Raw genomic sequence first — 19,790 nt, forward strand, 5'->3', positions numbered from 1 at the left:
AAGCACAGCTAGTCCCATTCTCCACTAAATGAATCAGGTTTTTTCTTTTTTTGTGGGGGGGGGGGGATGTGGGAGACTGACTCTAGAGCTGAGTAGGAGAGAAAATTCTTAAACTGGGTATCAAAGTAGACCTCAATTAGAAGGTGACACTTAATCTGAGAAATTAAAAATGGACAGGAATTAATGATCTAAATATCCGATAAGAATAACAATTGCCAAGGCCACAGGCAGTGCATTCAAGGGACTTTGTTGCTGGGAACTTTCTCCCTATAATGTGAAAAACCTCTGCTCTGGGATCCAGCTCTACGGAGCTGGAAGATGGGGGGGCCAGGTCCTAATTCAGAATACAACTTGTGTCAGTCTGTCTATTATATTATAAGCAGACCACTAGTATGTCTGGTTTTTTTTAAATTTTTATTTGGGGTATAATTGATACAATGTTGTGTTAGTTTCAGGTGTACAGCAAAGTGAATCCGTTATACAAATACATACATCCACTCTTTTTTAGATTCTTTTCCCATATAGGTCATTACAGAGTATTGAGTAGAGTTCCCTATGCTATACAGTAGGTCCTTATTAGTTATCTATTTTATATATAGTAGTGTGTACGTCAATCCCAATCTTCCAATTTATCCTTCCCCTCCTTTATCCCCCAGGTAACCGTAAGTTTATTTTCTACATATGTACCTCTATTTTGGTTTTGTAGATAAGTTCATCTGTAGCCTTTTTTTAGATTCCACATATAAGCGATATCATATGATATTTGTCTTTCTCTGTCTGACTTACTTCACTCAGTATGGCAACCTCTAGGTCCATCCATGTTGCTGCAAATGGCATTATTTCTTTCCTTTTTTATGGCTGAGTAATATTCCATTGTATATATGTACCACATCTTCTTTATCCATTCATCTGTTGATGGACATTTACGTGCTTCCATGTCCTGGCTATTGTAAATAGTGCTGCAATGAACTTGGAGTGCATGTACCTTTTTGAATTATGGTTTTCTCTGGATATATGCCTAGGAGTGGGATTGCTGGATCATATGGTAGCTTTATTTTCAGTTTTTTAAGGAACCTCCATGGCCCTGCCCACCAGAGGGACAAGACTCAGTTCCACCCACCAAAGCACAGGTACCAGTCTCTCCCACCAGGAAGCCTACACAAGCCTCTGGACCAATTTCACCCACCAGGGGGCAGACACCAGTAGGTCTGTTTAAAAAATATATTAACTGTTTGGAGGTGTGTATTTTAATGGATAATAAAAAATAATAATACACTGATATTTATACAATATTTACAACATGCTGAGCACCATTCTTAGCACATTTTATCTGTTAACTAAAATATGATTTTTACAACAGTTCCTTGAATCAGGTACTATTATTATCCTCAGTTTATAAATAGGAATTGGGAGCACAGATAAGTTAATTAGCTTTCAGCAAATGGTTGATCTAGGATTTGAACCTAGACAGTTTAGTATAGAGTTTGTATTCCTGACCAATTTACTCTACTGCCTCTCTTCCATGTGAATTTACTTCACAGAGTTATTTTTGTTGCTGTTGACTGGCAATTACAAAAAGAAGTAGCTTGATCACTGATCCTCATTTCTACTCTTATCTGTTTTTCCCTACAGATTGTGTACCTTCCAATTAATTGGAACACCCAACCAGCACTGGCATGAACAAGCATTACTGTCATGATGCCTTCCATGAGGAAAAAAAATTTTAAGTGTGAGATTACGTGGCACAGTTTCTTTTCTTGATGCATAATTCTGCTTCTGTAGTACTGTGAACATCCAATCATTTTCTTTGGAAAATCAATGAACAAGAAACTCCAAAATGTAAACCTATATGAAATTTTTTTCTGGTAATAATGGAACAACTTCCTAGATTATCTTTCTTGCCTGCAGTACCTATCATAATATGTAAGACACTATAAATTTTCTTAGTGTATCTTCCTAGCATTGGTTTTTTGTATTTATTTTTAAAAATGTGATCTTTAAAATATACGCTTATTCTAATTTAAAAAAATTTTCCTTTAAAGTATATACACTATTTATTTTGAAGAGAATGTTCTTTAGATCTCTCCATGAATATAATGTTGCAGCAACATATCAATGTTAAGAAACTAATTTTTCAGTCTATTTCCCATATGCAGTTTTTTGGGGGTAGTTAACTGATCACTTCTCAGCTGTAATTTTGAGCTCCACTGAACTGTTATGGATGTTCCATTTTAAAACAGAACATATGTGAACAGAACTGTTCCTGTTATGCTTGACTGATGCCCCTGATTGTGTTCTAAATTCACAACTCTGCCTCTAGTTATGAACTAATAACTTTGATTATTTTGGTAAGTCAGAACTTCAAATCCAATCCTGTCTGTTTAATTGAAAAGCAAGTAAAAAATGCATCTTCTCTATACAGTGTAGTTTTTTTTTCCCTTCAGTTTAGAGAGATCTCATAGATTAGGGTGTATGAAATTCTTGATATTACCCAAAACTGCATTATACCCAGTCCACATTTAAGTCAACAAACAATTGTTTATTGACATGAAAACACACAAGGTTGCTCTCATGAAATACTGATATAGTTTGAATAAACATGATGATATGCAGAAATAGTTTTAATACAATTAGAGGATATCTTAAAAACATAATCCAGAACCAGATTTATCATCTATCCAGTGTCTACTGTGCATCTAAAAAACATAAAAACTTTATATAGAAAAGCATGATACTGTGAAAAACAACCTGGTTTCTCAGGACCTGAATTCTAGCTTCAGCTCAATTACCTATTTACCAAATATATTTGGTATCTCATTTAACCTTGTTATCCTTGGTTCCCACATTTATAAAAAGGGGATAATATAATAACTGAAACCTAATACCTACATCACAGATTAAAGTATAAATAAAACCATATACGTGAAAGATATTCTATAATTTGATAATCAATATAAATGTTACCTACTGCTACTTAATTCTGACAGAAGACTACTTCCTGAGATAACTTTAAGGTATAGCAGATATTATACCTTAATTCCCTAAGATTGTCTGCTTATGGGCTGTCCCAAAAGTACCTGCATTTTGGTCACAATTCTGATCTCATGATTTACACTCCTTTACAAAGTAGTTTCTGCTTTTTGTAGTCACATGAGGATTTTGTTACCTGTGACTGTTACTCAAAGAGTGACCATTTTTCTGCAGTTACATTTGCACTATTTTTTCTTAAGTTTTATTATCAGCTTAATTATTCACATATTTCTACCCAGAGATGAGAATTTGAAATAATGGCCATAGCTTTTTGATTGTGTTCCTATCTTTTTTATGGATATACGGTGAAGCATAAATTTATTTCATTCTAACAACTTGTATTGTAGGCTTTTTGTTTTTAACATCGCATAAGAAATCAGTTCACCTAAGTTTATGCATTACAGGTGAATTAATAACTTATATTATTCTGATTTTACATATGTATAATTTATTTTTCCTCTTGTTGTGATGTGCTATGAGTAACACACTCTGTCTTGTCTTTTCTGAGTAAGACATTCCCTTCTTCAAGGTCCCTTTGTGAATTCTCTGTCCCTATGTTTACTACCATTCTTCTTTCTCTTTTCTAGCAAATCTCTCTTGCTAAACTTTCCCCTATCATTACTATAGCATATATCCAAAGTAAGATGTTTTAGTTAGTAGGACATTAGAGCTTTTACGGAACCTTTTACAGTATCAGGTCTCTATAGCTTATTTAAATTACTGTCTCTAATTTCATAAATATATTTTAAAAAGTAGTCTATCAATGCAATAACTTAATATTGTATTTTAAAGTAGGCCACTATTTCAACCTAGGTCCCATCTGGAAATACATGGAATACTCAAATTAGAAAACTGAAAGGACTGTTTATTTACAAATGGTTTTTTTTGAAAGGTGTGAAAGATAAACAGTTTAGTAACCCAGAGCTAAGAGAAGCAGAGCTCTTTTCATCACAAGCCTGAAGGTATAAGTGGAGGGAGTGATTATCAGAATCAGAAAGAGTGACTTGTATAGAGTAGACCTCCTTGAGATAATCACTGAACTTGAGTCAAAGTGCATGGCAAGTCCATGCTGATCTCACAGGGAAGGAACCAGAGGAATAGACTGCCTGATCTCACCCTCCTACCTTCCTTTTATTTCTCATCCAGATTTCCCATTGGCCCAACTCAACTGGAAGCCAGAAGACACATGTGATATTTGTACAACCCTAAAAGCTATCTTGTTCAAGTAGACTACAGGGGTAAGAAAGATGAATAAAAGTTATCTGTCATAGTCCATCGATGTTGTTCCTCACCAGGTTGTCCCAACACACACATATTCCATCATGCACCATATTGTTGGGAGGCAAGGTCAACTCCCTCATATACCTACTTAAACCTGAACTATTAGCCCCCACAAGTGTTCTTCATATAATTTTTTATTTATTTTTATTTTTTTGCGGTACGCGGGCCTCTCACTGTTGTGGCCTCTCCCGTTGCGGAGCACAGGCTCCGGACGCGCAGGCTCAGCGGCCATGGCTCACGGGCCCAGCCGCTCCGCGGCATGTGGGATCTTCCCGGACCGGGGCACGAACCCGCGACCCCCGCATCGGCAGGCAGACTCTCAACCACTGTGCCACCAGGGAAGCCCCTTCATATAATTTATAGGCAGAAAGATGAGGTAAAAACTGATTTTTAAAAAGACAAAGATAGTTAACCACCTCAGTACTATTCTTGAGGCTAAAGAGAGTTATTATGGCTGTCTTCTTTCATTGCCCATTCTATGTTCTTTTCACCTTCTGCCAGCCGCTCAGCTGCACAGGGCTTTTTGTCCAAGTCTTAAAAACTTCAGAATTTGTGTCTTTCAACTCAATCTGTGTTATTACAATTTGCTATTCACCAGTACATTTGAGAAAGATATTACAAATAAAAGCATACTAATTAATCCACTTAGTTTTAAAAATAGTACTCTGCACCAGCATTTTGAAGTAGCAATCCAATTTACCACTGGTAATTGGGATTTATCTTTCAAAGCAATTTAGTGACCACCTTCCCCCAAGCTTGCTGGTTCAATGCCATGTGAGACACAAAATGGCTCAGTGACAGATTGTGTTGCACAGTAAAATGATCTTTGTCCTTGCACAGATGCAATGTCATGTACAATGCCAAAGTGCTGAATGAGGCAATCTACAAATCTACTAATAATGGAAATGGCAGAGTATTCTGGTCCAGGAATGCAAATCCTTATCTGGAATATATGACTAATTCTATGAAGACAAAAGTTTGCCCACTCCATTATTGGAGCAGGATAAAATTTTATCTTCCACCAGGTAGCTCTCTGGCCCACCAAGAAATAGTATTATATTAGCATTTATTGGCAGGAAGGGCCAAATTAGCCATGACCTGGGAAAACCAGGTAGTTGAACCCATGCTTAGCCAAACATCACTTTCACCATGGCTACTCCATATATGTTCTCACTGAGTAAACACTAAGATAACTGAGAAAAACTGATCAATATTCCTAAGATAGACCATCTTGTCTATCTAAATATTAAGAACATTTTCCCCACGGATCTTGTCTGGTGGGCATTTACAGAGAACACAAAAATCTTCATATTCTGGAAGGCTCACCCACATAATATTATGACCATTTATTCCAAATTTGCACTTCCCAAGTCCCTGAGTAGCAAGCCAACCCTATAGCTACTACCCATAATTCATTTTAGAACCATACCTCAGGCCATACGAAGTAAACAATGAGATGTACTGCCTAAAGACCTCCCACACAGAGGATTTCATTTTGTCAGTGTCTTCAAGGTCACTCGTCGGTAAGGTTATTGTATTGAAGCCGTTCAACTTGACTGGTTGTGGTCCATCTTACAGACCCAAACATGACTCAACCTGTACTTTTTTCTTTGTTAAATAACCACAGCAAATCACCAAAAAGCAATAGCTGGGGATTGAGGAATAAGCAGTAAAAGTATAGGATCACATTTTATTCATATTTTATTCATTCATCTCTGTCTGCAACGTGACCTAGTCTGGAATATACTACTTCCCTTTTAAAATGGAAAGACTCTGTGCAAGTCCAATATTACAGTTCAGTGGCCACAGGCTCAGGGTTGCAGTTTCCACCAGGGTCTAGCAGCAATCCCAGAACTACTTTTCAATGACTTTCATCAGAAAATGGCATAGATTTTTCCATAATCTGAGTAGTCTCAGCTGAGATTTCCTGGGACAGTGGGGCTTTACTGAGGATCTGTGCATCATCTCTGTCTGCCAGAGTCACTTCTGATTCTATCAGTCTGCTGGGTCATAAAAGTCAAAGTTACAGGAAAGATTGCACCAGAGCCAGAGACGCAAAGCTATTTCTTGTTCTAGATAACACTTCAAACTTGCAGCCCTCTGAGCTACCAGTAAAAAGGTTAAAGCTAATATGATATATGCTACCTCTGAAATCCAAAGAGGCCACCAGGTGTTTTTAGTTCTGTGTTCATGGTTAGCAGTATTTGTGCAGTATTTTGTCTCTCACTTCAAAAAGGATATCTCTGCATGCCCAAAACCAGGCCTTACAACATTCACAAGATTTGTCTTCATTGTCTGGCATATATATGTCTTATCAAGGAATACAGGGTGCTTCTACTTTCTGCTCAATAGTGTGAATACAATGTCAATAATAAAGAAGATCAACATTATAGATCTGAAGTATTTTAAGACAACAAAAGTCCCTAAAGAGGATATCAAAAAAAGTGCAGTAGACTTCAGTTAGCTCTGGGCAAGAAAGTAAAAGTATCCTCATCATTTTGCCATATTAAAACAAACTGCTTCTAAATTTCCATACTAATCCCAACTGATTCTTGGTCTCTTGAGATAGAAAGCTTCCTTATGTTGAATTGAATAATTCCTGCAAACAGTCTGGAGAGTCTTCGAAGAAAACAGACTAACAACTGCTGCAGTATCTTTTTTTTAATTCCTGGTGAGCTTGGTTCCAATGACAACAATGCAATGATTTCAGTGGAAGTATTTTGTTATCTTAGCATCACAAATTTTTTTTGTTTATTAACTAAAAATTTAATTTTTTTTCCTTTAAGTGAGAAAAATCAGTGCTAGAAAAGACTAATGGAAGGCTATCTATATTCTGTGGTATTTAAGTGAACTCTTATTAATATTTTGTCAATGAGATCATATAGGGAAGATGACCAATTCAGCTTTCAGATGTAAGAGGAAAATGAAATTCCCTTTGAAGCTATAGAAATGCTGTGGGAGGTTAGGAGTATAATCACAGTACAGATAACTAAAAATAAAGCTAGAGGAAAACTGTTCTCAGAGAAATAATCCTTCTCTTGTCTTGGATGGAAGCTTTCTACTTCTTATTGTCATCTGTTGAATTAAAAGATCTTGGGTTAGCAGTCTCCCTCCTAAGATTGTCTGCTTTTGAAGGATTCTTAAGAATCCTTTCTTTCAGTTTCCAATATTGTAGAATTTCTAATATTTATTGTTGGGTACCAGGCACTGTTGTTTTAGCAGGAAATAAACATTCAAAAATCAATCCCTTGAAGGTTTACTTCAATTTGATATCAACTAATATTACTGATAAGACCTTTCCCAGTGACTTTCAAGTGCAGTGCTTTTCTTAGGATTGCTTTTCTGAGGATTATTCTGCTATCAAAATACACCAGCCTACTAATTTAGGATCATTTAGTGCTTCCCTGGCAAGGGAAGACAGTCAGTACTTGTTGGCGATATCACTAGATACTACTGGAATTTTTTTTTTATATTAACCAGTATAGAAGGTAGTAGAATCCTCTCCTGTGTTTTAGCAGACAATAAATATATTTCTTCATTGATTACTCTGACAATAGGAATATAATAGGAACAGTGAAGGCATGAACAAATCTCTAGGCCTTTGATTTATTCCGTAAGTATATTATGAATATCAGAAATTTACAAAATATGAAAACCCAGAGACAAGTCTTCTTTTTTTTCTAATTACTTTGTTGCCAATGTTTGTGCCCTTCTGTAAACAAACATGGGCATATTGTTTTAATCTGAAAAGTGCACTATCATTGAAGCATTTCTATATTGATATATTTTTTAAAAATAATTAATCTAGATAGACTAAATTTCCTCTTTGATTTGTCAGATTTTAGGGGGAATCTGAAGTTTTGTAAACAATAAAAGCTTTCAAAATATTTGGAAGTTAATTAAAATTTAGAGATTTACAAACAAAATTATTCTTGTTATCCTTCCCTTAAGAATGTGAAAGGTCAAATATTAATTTTGATTTAGGTAACGCAAAGATAGTTTCAATGTAAAAGTTATTTTCACAGATATTTTATTCTGAATTTGGTATTTGAGTTAGGAAAGGATAAAAATTTTCAGAGAAGACAAGAACATAAGTCATAAGTTTATAAAGAAAAGATTGAGACTACATTTTTTTTTTTTTTTTTTGCGGTACGCGGGCCTCTCACTGTTGTGGCCTCTCCCGTTGCGGAGCACAGGCTCCGGACGCGCAGGCTCAGCGGCCATGGCTCACGGGCCCAGCCGCTCCGCGGCATGTGGGATCTTCCCGGACCGGGGCACGAACCTGTGTCCCCTGCATCGGCAGGCGGACTCTCAACCACTGCGCCATCAGGGAAGCCCGAGACTATATTTTTAAATTCAGCAAAAAATATCAATTATATTTCAAAAAATTTTTTTCTTGAACAATGAACTTATATTTTATTTTATTTTTAAAATTTTTATTTGCATCTAGTTGATTTACAATGTTGTGTTAGTTTCAGGAATACAGCAAGATTACATCAAAAGTACAGTAAAACAACACAGTATTTTTGTGATAAAAGAACAACTGGGCACAGAATATTTGGTCATTTTAAACTAAAAAATTGAAAAGTTTAGCTTTTTTTTTTTATATCATCTAAGCAAAACTTTGCAATAAAAGATCCTTATGCTTTTTCTTTTTACAAGCACCAACATCAGTAATACAATTTAACCAATTGTATTACTTTAACATATTTCATTGTTCCCATCAAACTCACTACGTGTATGCATTATATAGAAGGATAAAAGTTTTATTAATATATCTCTTCAAATTCACCATTTATCCTCCCTTTTTTTAAATTTCCTGGCATGAACTGAAATTTTTCCCCTAAAGACAAAATGTTTCTTTGATAAATCAAATCATATCTATCTATGATCCGCTGTAAACATCTGCTGTATTGTTATACACATTATTTTACATTTTTTTTCAAAAGAGAACATTGATGTTAATATAAATCAAAGGCATTTATGCATCCTTCTTAACCTTTTAACTGATGGCTACTCTATGATGCATTTAAAACAGCACAGTAAATTAAACTTTTGTTGTATGGAGATATAATATTGTTATCTATTATTTATATCACTTTAAAATCTTAAAGCTAATCAAAGATCTGGAAATTGCAATATAAAGTTCACATGTAAGTCTCTATGATTTGTAAGGTTGTAAGAATTTCAGAAGATTAAATTCCTGTAAAAGACTTCCAGTATTAAAATTTCTTTAAATAGATATAATTTTATGTTTTTTTAGACTTAAACAATTTGTAGCATCAATTACAATTTTCCTGATCCTTAAAACCAATATAAAACATTTTAAGTGTTAAATCACAGGAAAATGAACCTTAATCTTGTACAAAATAAAATACTGTGGTCTTGTACTGTGTAAAAATAAAATAGGGCTTCCCTGGTGGCGCAGTGGTTGAGAGTCCGCCTGTCGATGCAGGGGACACGGGTTCGTGCCCTGGTCCGGGAAGATCCCACATACCGCGGAGCGGCTGGGCCCGTGAGCCATGGCCGCTAAGCCTGCGTGTCCGGAGCCTGTGCTCCGCAACGGGAGAGGCCACAACAGTGAGAGGCCCGCATACCGCAAAAAAATTAAAAATAAATAAAATAAAATAATTTATGCTTTGGTAAAATCAAGGAGGAGACATAAATCTTTTCTTAAAGCCATTTAAATCATTTTAAGGTACACAAATACCCATTCTGATAAAAATATTACATAAACTTTTTCTAATATAATTTAGAAATCTTGGTATTTAAATATCAAATTTTAAAGAATATTTAGATCATATTTTAAAACTAAGTATCCTGCTTTCCCCTTTACTATATAATGTAGTTAACAAGGTCAATAATATAGCAGCTTAATTATTTTTCTTTTGTAGAGCTGCTTCTTTAGAAACAACAAAATTGAAGAAAAGAGAGTTGTTTCTTTTTTCTATTGGAAATTCTTGAATTCTCCAATGTCAAATGTATGTAAACCTTTAACATATCAAAATAGTTTATAAAAGCTCACATCATTACAGCGTAGGAAATGTTCTCCTATAATGTGACCCCTTTTGTGTTAGATCTATTTTCTACAGCAGATATTCTTAGAATGTGTATATTTTTATGATGAATTAATTTCCTAAGTGAAGGGGAAAAACAAGGAGAGGAAGAAAAAAATGCAAATTAGAGTGCACCAGCTATAGACAGACATGAAGAGAGTTAAAGTTCAGTGTAGAGGCTAATTGTGTTCTCTTTGCAAGATGGGAAGAAGGCATCTATGAAGGAAAATTAATTTTGATGAGAGAGAGAGCTTGTCACTGTAGCTGGTTTAAACAATAATTTGGGTCCTCATAATTCCATCACAATTTCATGATTAAAATTTGGTACTTATTAATCCTCACAGTACAGAAAAAGAAAGAGGGAGGTCTTCTCTATTAAACAAAGTAATCTTTCTTTTTTATAAACAAGATTTTATTTCCTTGTGAGTTTTTAGTGGGATTTTTTTTTTCCACATTTTGTTCCAAGGTGCATCTCAAAAACACAATTTTGGTTATATCTAAACTTCTCCAAAGTTACTACCGCAATTTTCAATTGTCCTTGGCACAATCATGCCCTTTAGAAAGATAAATGCAAGAAGGATAATACAAAAGCAAGTGCCAGGAGGTAACAAATTTATCAGCAGCCAATTCATTAGCGGCTGGCCTGACAATCAGTCAAAAGTAAAAGTACATCTTGTGCATATCTTTGATCCTCAACCTTAAGGTCAAGCTGCTTCTGCCTGCTGACTTGAGAAATCAGCAGTTCCCCTGGCAGGTGGAATTTGTGGAGAGAAAATATCTTTAAAAGCCAACTTTGTATACATTAACAATTCTGAGGAAAGTGTTAGTACTGTGTAGATTAATGACACAAGGCAAAGTTTGCCCCAAAACAGAAATGTCTAAGGAGAGCTTTTAGTCTTCGGGTTCAGTTGGAAAGACATTTATCAGACCTATAGGGATCTCGAACTTCCTCTAATAAACAAGGCAGTAGCAACATACAAACAAACAAAAAACAGAGGATGGTTAATGGCCAGAAAATGATTTGTCAGTCCTTCATCAAGGAAAATGAGTATAAACAGACCAGATATGCAAAGAGTTTTTGAGTCCTTCATTCTGAGGAGGAAACAGAAAATCTTGTTTATTTGGATTTGGAGCATAGTTTCAGTATTAACTTCCTTTACTATTATTGGCAAGTTTGCCTCTAGTAGGCTTAGATATAAGATGAGTACACTGCTTCTAAGATAAAGGTATTAGTCTGTGGCAACAAGAGTCTCAACAAAATGTCAGTGGAAGCTCCAGAATTGTCAAAGCCCACCAACAAAGATTATCAAGAACATACTTTTCTCTTGATAAAGTAAAAAAAAAAAAAACAAATTAGATTCACTTACCTTGCTGAAGTAAAGGAAAAAGCACCCAAGGGGAAATTTAAGACCAATTTAATTAGGTGAACAAGAGGCACCTTCTTAAAGGATTTAGGTTTCTATGGATGATTTTTAAGAGGAAAGTCAAGGCCAGTTCTTCATTGCTATCAAGAAGGGTGAGCAATTTGGTGATTGGCTATCTCAGTATATAATAGGGCTCCCTATGCCTCAAGTACATCCCCATGTTTACCCATGTTTCATTATATCAGTATATACCCACGTTTCATTACAGTGAACCTCCATACTAGAAGGAAACATCATTTTATTTTTTTTTATATTCACAAAGTAAATGAGTCTAACACTGACTGAAGTCAATATAAATTTCTATTAGATCTGAAAATAAGTGGTTTAAAATAGAAATAAAAGTTCATATTATTGTTACTTCTTTACCATTTGTATTTATGCTATGGCATCCTTGGGGCAAACCTTGAGGTAGCAAGCCAAAGTTAGCCAACAACTTGTGAGGTTTTCTCTCTCCAAGGATTGGTTTGGCTGCAGGAGTGCTGCACTCCATCTACCTTCCACCTGAAGCCAAAGACCCACTGGAAACAGGCATAGAGGGGTAAAGAAAGGCCAGGAATATGATACAGTGGGGAAAATGTTTACAGGAGCGTCATTCCAAATTATAAGGAAAGGCAAGAAGTGTGAGTTTTTTTCTGTGAGTCCCTCAGACAACATGGTTATAAATAATCACATATATATGGCTTTTATAGCACTGTAGAAGAAAGTACATATACATATTAATACAATATACTCCATTTTTTAAAAATGACATTATATATGATATAGCAATGTATTTGATTTTTTTTTTTTTTTTTTTTTTTTTGCGGTCTGCGGGCCTCTCACCGCTGTGGCCTCTCCCACCGCGGAGCCCAGGCTCCGGACGCGCATGCCCAGCGGCCATGGCTCACGGGCCCAACCGCTCCGTTACATGTGGGATCCTCCTGGACCGGGGCACGAACCTGCGTCCCCTGCATCGGCAGGCGGACTGTCAACCACTGCGCCACCAGGGAAGCCCCAATGTATTTGATTTTTAACACATGGGATGTATGCTGTTGGACTGTTATGACTTAAAAAAAAACCAACTCATGATATCCCTGTGTCCATGTATTTAAATATCTTATTTGAAGTTACTGTATTTAAGAATAGCTAAAATATGAAACAGAGAAAATAATCTGGTTAATTATGCCATTACAAAAGTCTAATATGCTGCCAATTTTGATTTGAAAGAAAAAATGAAATCACCCACTGCATATGCTCAGCAGTAAATTTTGATGTTTAAAAGTATGATCAGATTTTAGAGGCACTTTTACTTCAATATACCAACATTAAAACTTAAATACTTACAAAATTGTATTTTCCACAAACCAGGTCCTATCTAGAGAATACTAAAAATCAACTAAAGCCATGTTTCACTTTACTGATCTCTAAATCAGATATGTGAATTTAAATAATTTGTAAATAAAATATGCATAAAAACTTAAACCCATGAGCCAAGTTTTACTCTGAAAGAACCTGAAATAAGCAAGATTACATCCTGAAAGTTTTGTGTAAATAAAATGTGGATGAATATATTACTCACAACTCAACAATATTTCACTACTCGTCCTTAATAAGGATTTTCAAGTTGTTTAACATTAGAAGTTGACAGAATATACGCACAATACGATAGCACTGAAATGATTATTTTCCCTTTACCATCGAGGTCCAAACATTTTAAATGCATCTCATCTAGTTCAAAATAGTTATTTTTCATCACTTCGCTATGTGAAATTAAATGTAAATGTAATAGCTTGCATCTACTAACCCCAAACTCCCAGTCTATCCCTCTCTCTCCCCTCTTCCCCCCTGGCAACCACAAATCTGTTCTCTATGTTTGTGAGTCTGTTTCTGTTTTGTAGATAGGCTCATTTGTACCATATTTTAGATTCCACAGATAAGTGATATCATATGGTATTTGTCTTTCTCTTTCTGACTTACTTCCCTTAGTATGATAATCTCTAGTCACATCCACATTGTTGCAAATGGCATTATTTAGTTCATTTTTATAGCTGAGTAATATTCCATTGTATATATGTGCCACATCTTCTTTATCCATTCATCTATTGATGGACATTTAGGTTGTTTCCAAGTCTTGGCTATTGTGAGTAGTGCTGCTATGAACATAAGGGTGCCTGTATCTTTTTGAATTATAGTTTTGTCTGGCTATATGCCCAAGAGTGGGATTGCTAGATCATATGGTAATTCTATTTTCAGTTTTCTGAGGAACCTTTATACTGTTTTCCATAGTGGCTGCACCAACTTACATTCCCACCAACAGTTTAAGAGGGTTCCCTTTTCTACACACTCTCTGCCATCTGTTATTTATAGACTTTTTAATGATGGCCATTCTGACTAGTGTACCTCATTGTAGTTTTGATTGCATTTCTCTTATAATGACATTGAGCATCTTTCCATGTGCCTACTGGCCATCTGTGTGTCATCTTGGAGAAATGTCTATTAAGGTCTTCTGCTCAGTTTTTGATTGGGTTGTTTGTTTTTTTGTTGTTGAGTTGTATGAACTGTTTTTATATTTTGGCAATTAAACCCTTGTTGGTCACATCATTTGCAAATATTTTTTCCCATTCTGTAGGCTGTCTTTTTGCTTTTTGTTTGTTTTTATGGTTTCCTTTACTGTGCAAAAGCTTGTAAGTTTGATTAGGTCCCATTTGTTTATTTTTGTTTTTATTTCTATTGCCTTGGGAGACTGACCTAAGAAAACATTGGTACGATTTATGTCAGAGAATGTTTTGCCTATGTTTTCTTCTAGGAATTTTATGGTGTCATGTCTTATGTTTAAGTCTTTAAGTCATTTTGAGTTTATTTTTGTGCATGATGTAAGGGTGTGTTATAACTTCACTGATTTACATGCAGCTGTCCAAGTTTCCCAGCACCGCTTGCTGAAGATGAGCTACATTTGCATGAAGAAGTATATCTTTGTGTCAGTAAAGAAAAAGAGAACCTTTAGGTTGTGAAAATTAGCTGGTCTGAAAAACTATGATGCTACTCATTTCTGCCCTTCTGTGTCAGAAATTTCCTACAAATATCATGTCCTAAAAACTCGAGTTCATTTAAAGATAAATAGAAAGAAAAAAGTGGCATGGATCAATAAATACATTTTATAAATAAGTGAGGAAATAAACAGCAGAAATATGCTGATCAAGAAGAAAAATTTATAAGAAAAATATTGCCACCAAGTAAGAAAGAGAGGGTTCAAGCATTTTGTCAAGAATTGAAATACTTTTTTTAAATAATTGCTTTATTATTAAAGCATTTATTATTATTAAAAACACACATAAATTACAAGAATTCAAGAAAGAAATGTGAAAAGTAAATATGAGAAGATGTAATAAACACAAAACAAAAAACCACATAAACTTAAAAATAAGGGGATTTTAATGGAGAGTTGAGGCTATGGCAAATGTAGTGAGAAACACAGATGTATACAGAAATAAGAAAAGCTAAGAAAATTAAATATAAACTAAAAATAGTAAAAAAGAAAGAAAAGATCAGAAAGGGACTTGCAGCTTTATTTATATTTTTTTATTGAAGTATAGTTGATTTATAATATTATATTAGTTTCAGGTGTATAACAAAGTGATTTAATATTTATAGATTATAATCCATTTAAAGTTATTACAAAATAATGGCTATATTTCCCTGTGCTGTACAATATATCCTTGTTGCTTATTTATTTTATACATAGTAGTTTGTATCTCTTAATCTCCTACCTCTGTCTTGCCTGAACCCCTCATCCCTGTATCCATTGGTAACCCCTAGTTTGTTCTCTATATCTGTGAGTGTTTCTGTTTTGTTACATACATTCTTTTTTTTATTTTTTAGATTCCACATATAAGTGATAACATATAGTATTTATCTTTCTGTCTAACATATTTCACTAAGCATAATACCCTCCAGGTCCACCCATTTTGTTGCAAATGGTAAAATTTCATTCTTATGCCTGAGTAATATTCCACTGTATACATACATATCACATCTTCTTTATCTATTCATTTGTAGATGGACACTTAGGTTGCTTCCATATCTTGGCAAGTTTAAATAATGCTTCTGTGAAAACTGGGGTGCATGTATCTTTTTGAATTAGTGATTTTGTTTTCTTCAGGTATATACCTAGGAGTGGGACTGCTGGATTATAAGGTAGTTCTGTATTTAATTTTCTGAGGAACCTCCATACTGTTTTCCAGGGTGGCTGCACCAATTTACATTCCCACCAACAGTGTACTAAGGCTCCCTTTTCTCCATATCCTCACCAACAATGCTCATTCACCATTCCAAAAATCCTAAGGCACTTAAGAATTATGCTAAATCTACTCTGCCTATGCACTATAAATGGAATAAGAAAGCCTAGATGACAGCACATCTGTTTTCAACATGCTTTACTGAATATTTTAAGCCCATTGTTGAGACCTACTGCTCAGAAGAAAAGATCCCTTTCAAAATATTACTGTTCATTGACAATGTACCTGGTCACCCAAGAGCTCAGATAGAGGTGTACAATGATATTGTTTTCATGCCTACTAACACAATATCCATTCTGCAGTCCATGTGTTAACCAAACTGAACTCAGGTCTACTTGCCTGAGATGGCAACAAAGCCAACCTACAGACATGAGGTTGTGGTGAAGGAAATCCAGTATTTATTTGCAGGGCATCAAGGAAGGAGAATGGGCAGTCAGTGCTCAAAAGACCCAAGCTCCCAGATGGCTTTCAGACAAGTATTTTTAAAGGCAACATTAGGGTGAGGGTTGTAGGATGCACGATCACCTTGTGGACATTCTTCTGATTGGTTGGTGGTGAGGTAACAGGATGATGTTTCAGGGATCTTAATTATCAACTTTTAGTTTCAATCACTTTGGGGTCTGGTGCTTGTGGTCAGCCTTAGACACTATCCTCCACTGTGTGAGAGTCTTAGTTTCTGCATAAAAACTCAAAGAAATGCATCAGATTGTTATTTATATCCCTTTAGGAGGAACTAGGAGTTCTGTGATTCCATTGCTCAAGCCATTATTGCTTTTCTTTCTGAACTGCTTTCTGCATTTCCACTTCTCTAATTATTAACTGTTTGGGTCTGCTTGGGAAACGACTAGGAGACCAAAACTTTTTCTATAAACTAGAAGCAGGGACACAGAGGGGCTTGTACCCAGGATGACCCTTCAGGGTCCTGCTTGCTTTCAGCCTCACTTTTCTTTGATACTCCTCAATCCTGAGGGGTAAGGGAGAGGGATAAGAAAGGGAATAAAGTTTTAGATAGAGAGGTTAATCATAAACTTGGGAGGGGAACAAAGTTTTAGGGGGACTTGTTTTCACATGGATCAAGGGGTAATTTTGATCTTCAAGTCTGATTATTTCAGAAATACATTTGGTAAGGCTATAGCTGCCATAGATTATGATTTCTTTGACAGATCTGGGCACAGTAAATTGAAAACATTCTGAAAGGATTCACCATTCTAGATGCCATTAAGAACATTCGTGATTCATGGGAAGAGGTAAAAATATCAACATTCACAGGAATTTTGGAAAAGTTGATTCCAACCCTCTTGGATGACTTTGAGTGATTCAAGACTTCAGTGGAGGAAGTAACTGCAGATGTAGTAGAAATAGCAAGAGAACTAAAATTACAAGTGAAACCTGAAGACGGGAATGTATTGCTACAATTTCATGATAAAATGTTAAAGAGGAGTTGCTTCTTATGGATAAGCAAAGAAATGGAATAGAATCTACTCACAGTGAAGATGCTGTGAAGATTGTTGAAATGACAGCAAAGGATTTAGAATATGATATAAACTTAGTTGATAATGCAGTGACTAGCAGGGTTTGAAGGACTGACACCAATTTTGAAAGAAGTTCTACTGTGGGTAAAGTGCTATCAAACAGCAATACATGCTACAAAGAAATCATGAAAGGAATCGATGCAGAAAACTTCAGTGTTGTCTTATTTTCAGAAATTGCCACAGCCACTCTAACAGTCAGGAAACACCACCCTGATCGGTCAGCAGCCATCAACATCAAGACACAACCTCCACTAGCAAAAAGATTACAACATGCAGAAGGCTCAGATGATTGTTAACATTTTTTAGCAATAAAGTATTATTTAATGAATGTATGTACATTTTTTTAGACATAATGCTGTTGCACACTTAATAGATTACAGTATAGTATAAACATAATTTGAATATATGCACTGGGAAACCAAAAAATTAGTGTGACTCACTTTAATGTGATACTGGATTTATTCCAGTGGTCTGGAACAAAACCTACAATACCTCCAAGGTAAGCCTGTATCCTGAGGGAACTGGTGGAGTTCCACAATAACTAGAGACAAGAAACAGAAAAAATATTTTTAAAGTTTTAAACTCCTCCTAGTGGAGGAGTGCCAGAGATACTGTTAGGACCAGAGCTACATCTGGAAGGGGGCAGAAATAGTTGTGGAGCCCAGAACCCAGACACCCAGGTACACAGCCTTTGCCTAATATTGAGCCTTCCTCAGAGGATGGGTGAGTGCTGCCTTTCCCCACCCCACATCACAATGCTAACAAGCACCAAGTAAAACTAATAGTGGGAAAGATGCATCAGGAAATGCTACAAGACAAAGATTCTCTCTGGGAAGGAGTGCAAAGAAAAGATGCAAAGACACATAGGAAGACTTGAAGGCGAGTGGGAAGGAGATACTGAGAAAAGCTCTCTGGCAAATTAGCTCACACAATAAACACAAACTGTCACTAGAGGAATTAGAACCCTGAGGTGTGATAAAGGTAAGCATAACAACAAGCTTCAGACTCATCCCAAACCTCACAAAAGCCCACACTAAAGATCTAGGAGAAGGAAAAGTATGCTAGTCCACAAGCATAAAAGTACTTATATTAGTATTCACTGGTCTAGACAACATACTAGGCTTTCAACAACAACAAAAAAATAAGATACATAAAAAGGAAAGATAAAACACACTTTGAACAGACAAAGTAACTATCAGAACCAGACTCCTCCACACATGAAAAAGACTCTATAATTATCAGACTCAAAATTTTAAATAATTAAATATGCTAAAGGATCTAGTAGAAAAGGTAAACAAAATGAAGAAATTCAACATACATAAGATGAAACCTGATAAATATAAAAGTTGAAACAAACCCATAATTATACTTGGAAATATAAAACTCTTTTCTCAGTAAGTGATAGAATAAGAAGGCAGAAAATAAGTAAACATATAAATAACATAAACTGTACTGTCAATCAACTTGACCTAATTGATATTAGAAAACATTACAGTCAACAGCAGAATATATATTATTCTTTCATGCACATGGAACAATCACTAAGATAGAGCACATACTGGGCCATAAAACAAATATTAACACATTTAAAATAACTGAAAATAAAATTAAACAAAAATAAAATAAAATAGAAATCTATAACAGGAAGCTATATTGGAAAAAAAGCACTGATAATTAGAAAATTAAACAACATATTTATAAGTAAACCATGGGTCACAGAGGAAGTTTCAAAGGAAATAATGTATATTTTGAACAGAAAATGAAAAGAAAATATATCAAAATTGTGAGGTACAACCAAAGCAATGTTTAGAGGGAAATTTATAGCAAGATGTGTTTATATTAGAAAATAATAAATAGCAATAATAAGTAAGTAAAAAAACTAAAAAAAACTAAAAAACTAAAAAAAAAACTAAAACTAAAGCACAGGTTAAAAGAAAACAAACTAGAGAAGGAAGAGCAAATTAAACCCAAAGCAAAGAGTAGGAATAATAAAAATTAGAGCAGAAATCAATGATATTGAGACTAGAAAAGCAATAAAAAAAATCAAAAGCTGGTTTCAGAGCAAAGGGTATTACCAGTAATAAAGCATGGTATCTGATAATAACAAAGGAATCCATTCCTCAAGGGAACATAACAATTCCCAATATTTTTTTCCATATCATAACAATTTCAAAATAAATTTTAAAAACTGAT

Source organism: Leucopleurus acutus, assembly GCF_964270905.1.
Source record: "Leucopleurus acutus genome assembly, chromosome: 6".
Lineage (NCBI taxonomy): Eukaryota > Metazoa > Chordata > Mammalia > Artiodactyla > Delphinidae > Leucopleurus > Leucopleurus acutus.